The 11,543-nt window shown below is 36.6% G+C and overlaps 1 pseudogene; it reads right to left on the bottom strand.

The window, feature by feature from the left end:
• Positions 1 to 520: 520 nt before the first annotated feature.
• Positions 521 to 1,979, bottom strand: LOC148845590 (tryptamine hydroxycinnamoyltransferase 2 pseudogene; annotated as a pseudogene).
• Between the last annotated feature and the right edge of the window lie 9,564 nt (positions 1,980 to 11,543).

Here is an 11,543-nt window from a genome sequence, read left to right as displayed (position 1 = left end):
TGCCGGGTCCAAATTAAATAACTGGAGCTATTAATGGATTGGGTCAGGTTCAGGATAAGATGTTAATGGGGACAATAAGGACCCAGAGGTGAACCAATTATTAATCGGATCAATCGGGTCTAACCATATGAGGCTAGATTATACTTGACATCTATAATTGATTACAGCAACTCTTTCATTTTGATAATATAACTTCAAGAAAATTGAAACTATTTAAGATAAATTAAATTATTTTCATGTTGTAAAGTATACGCTTTTCTGGCGCCTAATAAAATGTGATTTTAATCATAATTATCGTAATTAATTACATAATCAGCTCGAAACAAGAAAGGGTTCCGACCCAATTATTAATCCAGACAAAACCACAAAACTAGAAACAATATAATCGATTTGATCAGTTTGATTGTTATTCCTTCTTGTATAAATATTTAATACAATGAAAGTGTTAACAAAAAAAAAAAAAAAAAAAAACCATGAAAGAACCCAATACAATTCTAATCTTCTTACAGAACCCAAAGAATTTAACTATGACTTGCGTCAAAAAGAACAGCACGACGATAAGTGAAGAACGGGAAAGCTTGAGAAATCTCAGGCGCCAGCTTAAGCTTCCCTGTGCAGCTTTTCTAGTCCAGAGAGTAGCAAATCTGTTTGAAGAGCTCGACGTGTTCATGCAAGAGAGCAAGGAACACATCCACAGCGCCTTTTTCCTTGCAGGAAGGCACAAAAATCAGTAACCCTTCAACAGGCAAATCTGGAGGGAGAAAAGTACAGGGCCATCCGCCACCAAAGTCAAGATCGTGGAAATGAAAGCTCAACCAGCTATCCACCTCCAAGTTGGGACACAACGAGTCTCCAATCTCTGGTGCTGTGGCCACCAATTCTTCTTCTTTTCCTTTTGATAACTCTCCGAAGTCGATAAATGATCGGAAATACTCATTGTCAACTTTAGCCACGGCCTCATGGATTGCCTTAGCGATGTGGGCATGGCTCTCCCTCAACAACTCCTTGGCCGTCAACCTTGGGTACGCCCAGAGCACCAAGTTGCCGAAGTACTCCATCGGCACCTGTGGCTTCATCCGAGCTCGGCCATTCACCGCCACCCTCACCTGGGTGTACTCATCCGGTGCAAGTTCACGTGCTTGTGTGATCTTCTTCCACATATGTGACAGAAGGCACTCGAATGTGCTGAAGCGTTGGTTCCCTTGGCAGACCTGAGCCTTGAGCTTGGTCACGAAGTCAGCCGAGAGATGGACAACCAAGTTTGCGATGGAGGAGGCATTACTGTTGTTCAACATATTGCTCTTTCGGAACTCGATGGAAGAGTGATCGAATTCCACTTTGGGTGGGCTTCTTGGGACACAAACAGCATCTCGGTCGTGATAAGGAAGTGTTTTAATGTCGAGTTCACGAACCAAGCTTGCCCATGCGATGGTGAAGAAGGTAATGGACTGGCCATCAGTAACACGGTGGTGTGCAGTTAAGCCTATCACGACACCACCACAGGCGTAACGATTGAGCTGAATCTGCAGTAATTCCTCAACACCGTCTAAAGGTGGGAGGAGCCTGCCCAGGTCGGAAGCCGGAGTGAAGGGCAGCTGCTCGGCAAGGGTTGTTGGTACGTAAGTCTCGATTACGCGGATACCGGCGTTGTTTAGAGTGATGCAAGTGCGGCCTTGATCGTCGGTCACGTACCGACCGGCGAGGTGGGGATAGTGGACAAGGGCTTTGGACAGTCCATCCTTCAGGACTTCATTAGATGGCATTGGTGCTCTGAAGGCATACAAGATGGGGACATGAATATCAAAGGCTGCTTTGTCGAAGATGTTGAGAGGTATCAGAGCATTCGTGGTGGGATAATCTGAGGAAGAAGCAGCCTTCAAGAGGGTATTGTTGATTAACCCAATAGCCATTTCTGAGCTTTTCGTATACAAAGTCTAATGCAGCAGGCTGTAGGAATTGCTTTCTAATAAATTAACTAAGGCTAGCTAGCTAGCTCGATGTGAGTCTCTGAAACAACTGATTTGATTATTTATATAGAGAAACAATGAAGCCATGGTCAAGCCACCATGTTGGAAGGTGAAGGCCGGAAATATAGTTGATGGATCCTGGTTTCCTGATTTCATCGGTAGTCAAGCCACCTGGCAGGGCGGGGTTGGTGAAGGTCAAGACACCCAGCCCCATGAGCCTGTACTCGTCGTCTCCTAAATCCTAATATTACTACTACTATACGTAATAGTCTTGATGTAAGCCGTGCTCATCAATCTGATTATGCTCTATTGTTCGTCAGACACATTCTTCTGATTGAGGCTTATTTATTTATTGGCCTGATCAATGGTCAGGATTAATGGGTCTGGTCCGACAAGATGGGCTGATATAAAGTATCGGGAAGGAGGCTACCGTCAACATTCTAAACCGAATTAGGACTGCTGGGGATAATATATTACACGTTGAGTTGATGCAAGACTGGTCTTCAACTCTCCACATTCAATCTTTACATTTTGGTCAAAATTTACAACCATGCTAAATCATCAGTTTTTGAAAGCCCGACTCGAAAACGGAATTGTTGTGGCCATCCCTTTTAGGATAAGCGGTTAAATCGTTCAGCTCAAATGGTTTGACGTGTGATGTCATAAATATAATAATACAAATATAAATATTAATAATTATATTATAAAATTAATTTTCCATACTCAGTTTGGAAAGTACAAATACAAATATCTACAGTACCGAACTACAATTATATTCGTATAGTACTAAACTGTATATTATATTTATATTTCTAAACTTTGTATTTCTAATATTGTAAATATTTGTATTTATACTTTTTCCAAATTAATCCCAATATTTACCCTTTAACAGAGCAATTCCTTCCCTAGTATACTTTAATTATATTGTTAATCTTGTCTAAACGAATCAAATAGTTGGATTATCCTACTAATTAAACCTAGCTATTGTTGAGACAATGATTTAACCCAACTTCCATAAAATAAAGCATTCAAACGTACAAAGACAAAATATTCAAAAGAAAATGCTCTATTAATATTCAAGGTTTGAGCAAATAAAAAAAAATGGATGAGAAATAAGAGAATAATCTAAGAGATACCTAAAGGTCACTACTTCTCCAACTCTCCGGTTATGTTCACTGTAGCCAAGGGGGTCATTGCTGCAAGAACCACCACCCAAAATGGTGGACAGAGTTGTTCTTACACGGCCTCACGGGTCGTCTCGGTCTTGCCTTTGCACAGCACAATCATGTTGCTGCATGTCTCACCTGACCCCAGAGTCCAATGGAACTGAGGTTTGAGATTAGGTCAAGAAAAAGAGATGGAGAGAAAATCACTGAGAGGTGGCTTAGTTGGTACGTTAGCTGATTTATTCCGGTATAGATGTGGAATCGGTTCCTGAAACCATCAACTATGGGAAAGGTGGTTATTAATTAGTGGTGTCATCAAATTCCAGTGAATAAGACATTTAAATAGCAACCCGTAATCCATTACACAAAATCCATTACACAGGCCGAATGGTGTAACGGTTTAACCGTCTGGATTAATGGTTCTTTAACTAAATCAATGATTTTCTGAAAAAATTAAAACAGGTTGGGCCTTAAATGAAACTAGCTAACTAGGAATGATTCTTACATCAAATGGTTCGACCACCTAGGTCAACAATATTTTCAAAACAATGATTTCTTGCTGGTTTTTAAATGCTATTAATTGGGAATTAATAAATCCGTTTATCCTATAATCACAAGGATTTAAGTGTTTATATTATGTAATGGTTTATAACCTGTGGCCTAGTAACCCAATGACCTTACCGGGTCCCAATTAAATAATTAGAGATATCAATGGATTGGGTCAGGTTCGGGATAAGATGTGCCAGTCCCATTTCGATTATTAATCGGGACAATAATTAAGGGCCCAGAGCCAAAATAATTATTAATCGGATCAATCAGGTCTAACCCTAATAGGTCAGATTATACTTGACACCTATAATTACAAAATTTCATTTTGATATTATAACTTTAAGAAAATAAAAACTAATTAAAATACTAAACTGTTTACATGTATATAAAATGTGTTTTTTTTTGACACCCAGTAAAATGTGGTTTTAATCATAATTATCTTATATATTTATTATGAATATTTATTCTTTTAGACATAAAAACATAACACAAATTATAAAATAATCAAGAAATGTTTATATACACTATTAATTACATAATCAGCTCATAAAAATAAGAACCGGTTCCGACCCAATTATTAATCGAGGCAAAACTACAAATCTAGAAACAACGTAATCGATTTGGTCAATTTGGTTCTGTCGGATAAACTCAATCGACCCATTGACAGCCTCACAAGGCTATGTTTGATTGCAATGCAAATAAATTTGTACTGATGCAAAACTATGGTAGTATAAATGATTCAAATATAAATTCTGACCTATTTTGGTTTCAAATTTTAACTTATTTTGTTTGATTGCAGTGTAAATAAAGTTAATTAATAACTGAAACAGAATAAAATAAAACCCAAAACAAAATTAAATGAGAATTTGCATTTTTTTCATTTGCACTTTCATATTTGTAATAGTGCAAATAAAATTGCACTGCAACCAAACACAGCCTAAGTAATAATTTTCATGATTTAAAGGAAACCGAGACCCAATTAGCATTCTAGTTTTATGTTCGATACAAGTTCTAAAATTAGGGTCCATTTGGTTCGCAGTTGGAATCGGAATTGAAATTGAAATCCTTCGGAATCGGAATCGGAATGGTCTATTCCCATTGTTTGTTTGGTTTAGATAGGAATGGAAATGAGAATTAAAATCAATAAGAATGGGATTTCATTCCCAAAGAAGGGGCAGGGAGTGGCCATTCCCTCAAATGGGGGAATGCCATTTCAACAGGAATGTGAATGAGATTACCATTCCACCCAACCAAACAGTTGGAATCAGAACAGTCTATTCCAATTCCAATTCCTATTCGCATGAGCCAAACTGGGCCTTAGCTTTTCTGTTAATTTCTAAACAAAAAAGCAACTCATCTAATCATACCCACCTTGTATTCTTTCTTAAGGCGTTGTTATTAAATCATGATCCTAGTCTCCGATGTCTCATCATCCAAGCGTGGCTGGTAGAGTGGTAGCCTAAATTTTCAATCGCAAGAGAAATACATTAGGTCACACGTTCTGACCGACGGCTGTGAAGCCAATGAATCACAAACCTAGATTTCCTATTCACTTTCTCTACACACGCTCTGCTCACAATGTGGGTAAAGATCTGATAGGCCTTAGTCCTATCAGTAAGTGGATTTTTCGATCTGATCTGCTTCAATTCGTTATAAAAAATAAATAATATAACAAATTTATAAAAATACAATATAAATAATATATTTATAAACAAATAAATAACATTTATGTGTGTATTATATATATACTTATATAAATAAATATATAACATATATAGGATCGGATAGGGGTGATCCAAATCTGATTTGATTTCTGATCAGAGCCTATTATCCAATCTGCTCTAATCCCATGATCCAAACAGGGGTGGTTCCAAATTCGATCAAATAAGATTGGATCTTGGATCATGATATAATCCATTTGCACCCCTAGTAGAGACTAGTGGGCAGGAAATCCAGTTTGATGAATCACACCATTGAGCCTGGTTTATCATTTTGGGTATACGTAACTATGTCTCCCATGACGGCAGTGTAACCTTCACCCCACTACAATAGGTCTTTAAGCTCAGTTTGGAAAGAGTACAAATACAAATATGTACAGTATAAGTATATACAAATTATGAAAATAATACAAAATACAAGGTTTTACACTCTACATCATGGTTTTTAAAAATGAACCGGTAACCGAACCGGTCAGGTGTCTGGTTACCGGTTCGAACGGTCAGACCGTTTGACCCAAACGGCCAGCCCGTTCTGACAAAAAAATAAAAATGTTTAAAAAAATTAAAAAATTAGAAAACGGTCAAAACTGTTCGAACGATTAACCGGCCGGTTCAGTGGTTTGCTGACCAAAATCGACGGTTTTGAGGGAAAAAGTGGTTTTAGAGGAAAATGGAACTGGCAGGTGACCAGTTCCCGATTTTTCCGGTCCGACCATCTGGTCTGGTCCAGTTTTGAAAACAGTGCTGTACATATTTGTATTTATACTCCTAAACTGAGCCTTAATATCATATCTTAATAAGTTTTGCTGTCAAATACTACACCAACCGTCCTATGTAGTGGTGAATATGGGCTGGCTGGGATGGGCTTAGCGGCCGTAACCTATGCCCGGCCCGGCCCATTCCAGAACCCCAGCTGAAATACAAGTCTGATGGAGCTGGGCTTTCAGGCCAATACATTTTGACATGAGAGTTGCAGGCAAGCCTTGGATTGTCTCACCAGAACTGCTAGCATGCAATTTTACAAATTGTCCATTATAATCACGACAATTCTTTACAAGACTTTCAGAGAAGAGCCCATGACTGGAAGGACTGAGATGGCTTTAGATGAGATTGGACATCCAAGTGCTAACTGCTAAGAAAGAGAAATGCTGACAAGAATTTATCAGTAACGACAATGACAACCACCACTAAGACATGTCAATAGAAAGAAAAAAAAATTGAAAATTGGGGTCCAATTACTAGAACAGATTGAAGAGTTTTACACTAAAAAAATAAGAAACAACCACCCTATTCCCAATCTCCATCCTTGTGACCACTTAAGCTTCCACCACACAGTCTCCTCCACTCTTTTTTTCATGGTCACCACCTTATATTTAGCAACCTCCCATCTCTATCACCAACCACCATCTCTTTCAATTCCACCAGACGTCTCCATTTTCTTCTGCTGTAGAATACAAGGTGGGAACTAGGAATAGCAACGGGGCAGGGCGGGGATGGGGTGCCTCTTCCCATTCCCATCCCCACAAAAATCCCCATTCCCGTCTCTATCTTCATCCTTGTTAATGGGGACAAGGTTATCCTCATCCCTGTCTTCATGGGGATCTTCAACTCTGCAGGTTTTCCCATTTTCCATGATTTTTTTATAATGTTAATCATTTTGTTTTTGTTTTTTATTTTATTTAAAAAAGTAAAAATAAAATAATTAAAATTTATAATCCTATTAGAAAAGATTCAAACATATTCAACCATACTTTAAAAAATATATATATATATATATATATATATATATATATATATATATATATATATATATATATATATGCATACATATATACATATATATTAGTGGAGATCGAACGGGGAGGAGATCGGGGTCCCCACGGGGTGGGGAGTGCCTGCCCCATACCCATCCTTTCCCCATTCGGGACGGGTCCCCACGAGCAAGGATCGGGGAAATGGGGAAAATTGACATCCCTAGTGGGAACAAGGCAAAAGGTGTTTTTTTAAATTAAGAAAAGAATATTTGTTTGCTAATTGTTAAGAAAGTTATAATCATGAAAATAAAGAACCTTCCCAATCGGAATCGGAATCGGAATCGAAAGGCCCATTCTGATTTCAGGTGTTTGGTTGGGCGGAATTAGAATCTGATTTCCATTCCGGGCGGAATAGCAATTCCCAATTTGAAGGAATGGCCATTCCTGACCCACCCTCCAGAATCGGAATCCCATTCCCAAAAACGAAAATGACAAAAATACCCCTTAAATCTCTTTCTACTCGAATCCAACTTTCTAAGCCTTACTCCCCCTTCTCTCTCGTCACTCTCTCCACCGGTAGAAGTTCGAAGTACTGATCTGAGTCGAAACTCCGGTGATGGTGACGACGAGGTAAATCACCATCAATTTTTTTTTCTCTCCTCTTTCCTATTCTTCTTCTTATTCCTCCTCTCCTTCTCTCTCTCACTTTATTTTTTATTCCTCTATAGTTTTTCCGCTGCAGACCAGACCAGACCAAACCACAACACGGTATGCTTTCTTCGATTTTCCTTTGTCTGAAATGCATGTTAAATTTGGTTGTTTCTACTTGACCTCGAAATGCATGTTAAATTAAGCATCTCTTCTTTCAAATATTTAAATGTGTTTTAATTTTTTTTCCCAATTTCAGTTTGGAATGCATCCTTATGTGAGTAGAGTTATTTGATTGTTAGTTCAGTTCGGAATGCATCCCTATGGTGTTTGTACCTAATAAGTCTGAAAGATCTCTATCAAGTTGATTAGAGTACAATAACATTTAGAGGTGTAAAGCTATGGCAGCCCACGCAAAGTGCAGGCTGTGCCATGTTGGCCTGTAGGCCGGCACAGGCTGTGCCGCCCTCCCTAGTGAATAATTTGGGGGTTGGCCCGCAATAGCCCACTACCCAAGCCTGTGCGCGCCCATGCTGTGCTATGAACTGTGGGCTTTGGCCGTGCTAGGTTAGGCCAAAAGGCAGGCCTTGGGCCAGGGCCGAACTAGGCTAGACTAAGTTTTTGTCTTTTTTTTTTTGTTTTTTTTTTTTGAAAATTTTGATTTATTTTTTAAGTGTAAAACTAAAATATTTAACTCTCCTTTGACTTTGAGCTTTGAGAACTATTTGAAAATTAAGAAATGAGAAATGAAAAATCTAAGACATAAATGAAAAAAAAATACTTAACCAAATAAGAATGATGGAATAACAAATTAGAAGAAAAATAGGAATTTTATTTCATTTAAATTTGGATGGTACAAATTACAAAGCATACAATGGTCAGATACTTCGATGAATGAAATATGAAAATAGAATAAATTAATAAAATATAAAAAATAAAATATAGTTAAAAATTTAAAATACAGAATTACATTGTTAAAAAATAGAAAATAAATTAAATAAAATTAAAACAAATTCGCAATAATTTAAAAAAAAATAAAAAAATTCTATACAACTAGTCAACTATTGTTCATGACTTTCATCCAAACAATCCATTGTCATGCCCTCCTTTGTCTTGTAATCTATCTTTTGCATCCAACCAATCCTTAAAGCAGATGCACATCTCTATACTTTCATCGTTCATGCAATTTCACTTGTTGTCCAATACTCTCACACCTACACAAAAACAAGACTCCGGTGGAATTATAGACATCGGAGGGATTAGTAGATCATGTGCCATGGTGGCAAGAACTAAATAGTTTTTTGAATGTTCACTCCACCAGGCTAATATATCAAAATTATTTTTTCCCTAACCTAAACTAGAAAAATTTGCTTGTAAATAAAAATTAAGTTCAGTAAATGAAATTGTTGTAGAAATAATTTAAAGCATCTTGAATACATAAATTTAAGATGTGACATGCACATTTGATATGAAATAATTTACCATTTAAACATGGTTTTAATTGAGATTTTAAAATATTTATTGCATAATCATTATTACTAGCATTATCAAAACTAATAGAAAATAATTTATTCTCAATTCCATAAGCATGTAAAGTATTTAAAGTGCTTGCAGTAATAGCTGGGCCAGTATGTGGCCATTCAAGCTTAGTAAAACTTAAAATTCTTTTATTTAAAAGCTAATTTTCGTCAATAAAATGACCAGTAACACAAATATAACTTATGTTAAATTTAGAAATCCAAACATCAAAATTAATTGCAACTTTAAAATTAAGATTTGATAACAAAAAACATTAAATTTTGTTTATATGAATAAAAAAGTTTTAAAGCATCTAATCTAATAATATTATTAGAAACTTTTTTATATTGTAGATTTACAAAATCATGTAACCATTTTTCAAGTTTAGTATATTCAGCTAACAAAAATGGTTATTCTACATGTACAATGTATTTTTTTAATTATTTTCTCATTTTCTTGTGTATATTTAAATAGACCAAAACCCCCTCCCAATTTTTGTTTGTACTATTTCTCTCCCTTCTTCTTCTTTTTTTTTTTTTCTCATGTGTGAGCAAATGTCTACTCAAATGGCTAGTACCACCCTTGTTACAATAGTTGAAGTCTTTTCTACATTTTTGGCAAGCTACTCTTTTTCCCTTCCCCTCAATATCTTTTACTTTAAATAGTTTCCAAACTAGGATACTCAACTTAGAGGCTCTTTTTCTCTTTCCCCTAGTATCAGTACCGAGGGTGAAAGTTCCATCAATATCAATAGCATCAGTGATAACACTGTTATGATGTGACTAAATATCATCAACAGTGAACATATTGGGGAATTGGTTTTGGGAAGAGACGATCATATTTTTTAATTCTAAAAAAATAAAAATTAATTTAATTGGACTTACCTAGATTGCTGGTTCAAAATCCCAACTTGATTGCAAACGGTTAAAGTCTTTCAACGTCAAGACTCGCAAATTGCTAACTTGAAATACTTGAGCTGGTGAGCAACCCTTATTCTTGTTGAAACTTCAATAAAGTTGTGAATTGGAGAATTAGACAATTAACTAATCAGATTATCAGAGTTCACTCAGATTGCAGAGAATTAATGAGAGAGAGAGAGAGAGAGAGATGGGTGGTGTTGGACTATTCTATAAGCTACGCTTGGGCCAAATCGGGCCAGATTTTTTTTTTTTGTTTCTTTGACATTTTGATTTTTTTTATTATTTAGCTAAGTAAAATACTTAACTTTCCTTTGGGAACAAATCGAAAAAATAAAAAAATCTAACAAAGAGATGAAAAAAATACTTAACAAATGCAAAATGGACAATAAATTGGAAAAAATAGGAATTTTATTTCATTTGAATTTGAACAATACAATTGTCAATCAAAGAATTAAATATGATAAAATATAATAAAATTATAAATTAAAAATAAAAATTCCATTATTGAAAAAATAACAAATAGTTTAAATAAAATTGAAAAACAAAATTTACAATAATTTTAAGAATTGCTACATGTTTCTTAGGAAACATTTACCTGAGTATGTAAATTTACCCACGTTCTTTTATTTCCAAATTAAATAATATAATGGTCATTTTAGCCATCAAAATTTCATTATCAAAAAAGGCATTTGTGTCCCATCCAAGTGTTGGAAACTTCCTCCCAGATAGGAAAGTTAATTTACCCACTTGGGAGATGGGTAGTACTTACCTAGGTAAGTGGGTAAGTGATGAGATCACATCTCCTCCCCACAAAGGGCCGCCCCACAATATCGCACAGCATATCCCCGCCGTTTATTGGTCATATCTCCCGATGATGACATTTTCAGTTCTGGTACTATCATTGAGAGATGTTCCCAATACACGGTGGGGATGTGTTGTGGGGTGTTGTGGGGCGACCTCTTGTGGGGAGGAGATGTGATCTCATCACTTACCCACTTACCTATTAGTGGGGATTGAACGGGGAGGAGATCAGGGTCCCCACGGGGCAGGGAGTGCCTGCCCCATCCCCATGGGGCAGGGAGTGCCTGCCCCATCCCCATGGGGCAGGTCCCCACGAGCAAGGATCGGGGAAATGGGGAAAATTGACATCCCTAGTGGGAACAAGGCAAAAGGGGGTTTTTTAAATTAAGAAAAGAATATTTGTTTGCTAATTGTTAAGAAAGTTATAATCATGAAAATAAAGAACCTTCCCGATCGGAATCGGAATCGAAAGGCCCATTCTGATTTTAGGTGTTTGGTTGGG

The sequence above is a fragment of the Nelumbo lutea genome, chromosome 7, assembly GCF_056320005.1.
Source record: "Nelumbo lutea isolate HS-2025 chromosome 7, American lotus-T2T, whole genome shotgun sequence".
In the NCBI taxonomy this organism is placed as follows: Eukaryota; Viridiplantae; Streptophyta; class Magnoliopsida; order Proteales; family Nelumbonaceae; genus Nelumbo; species Nelumbo lutea.
The sequence above is the reverse complement of the archived record's forward strand: the minus strand, read 5'-3'. Positions and strand labels throughout refer to the sequence as shown.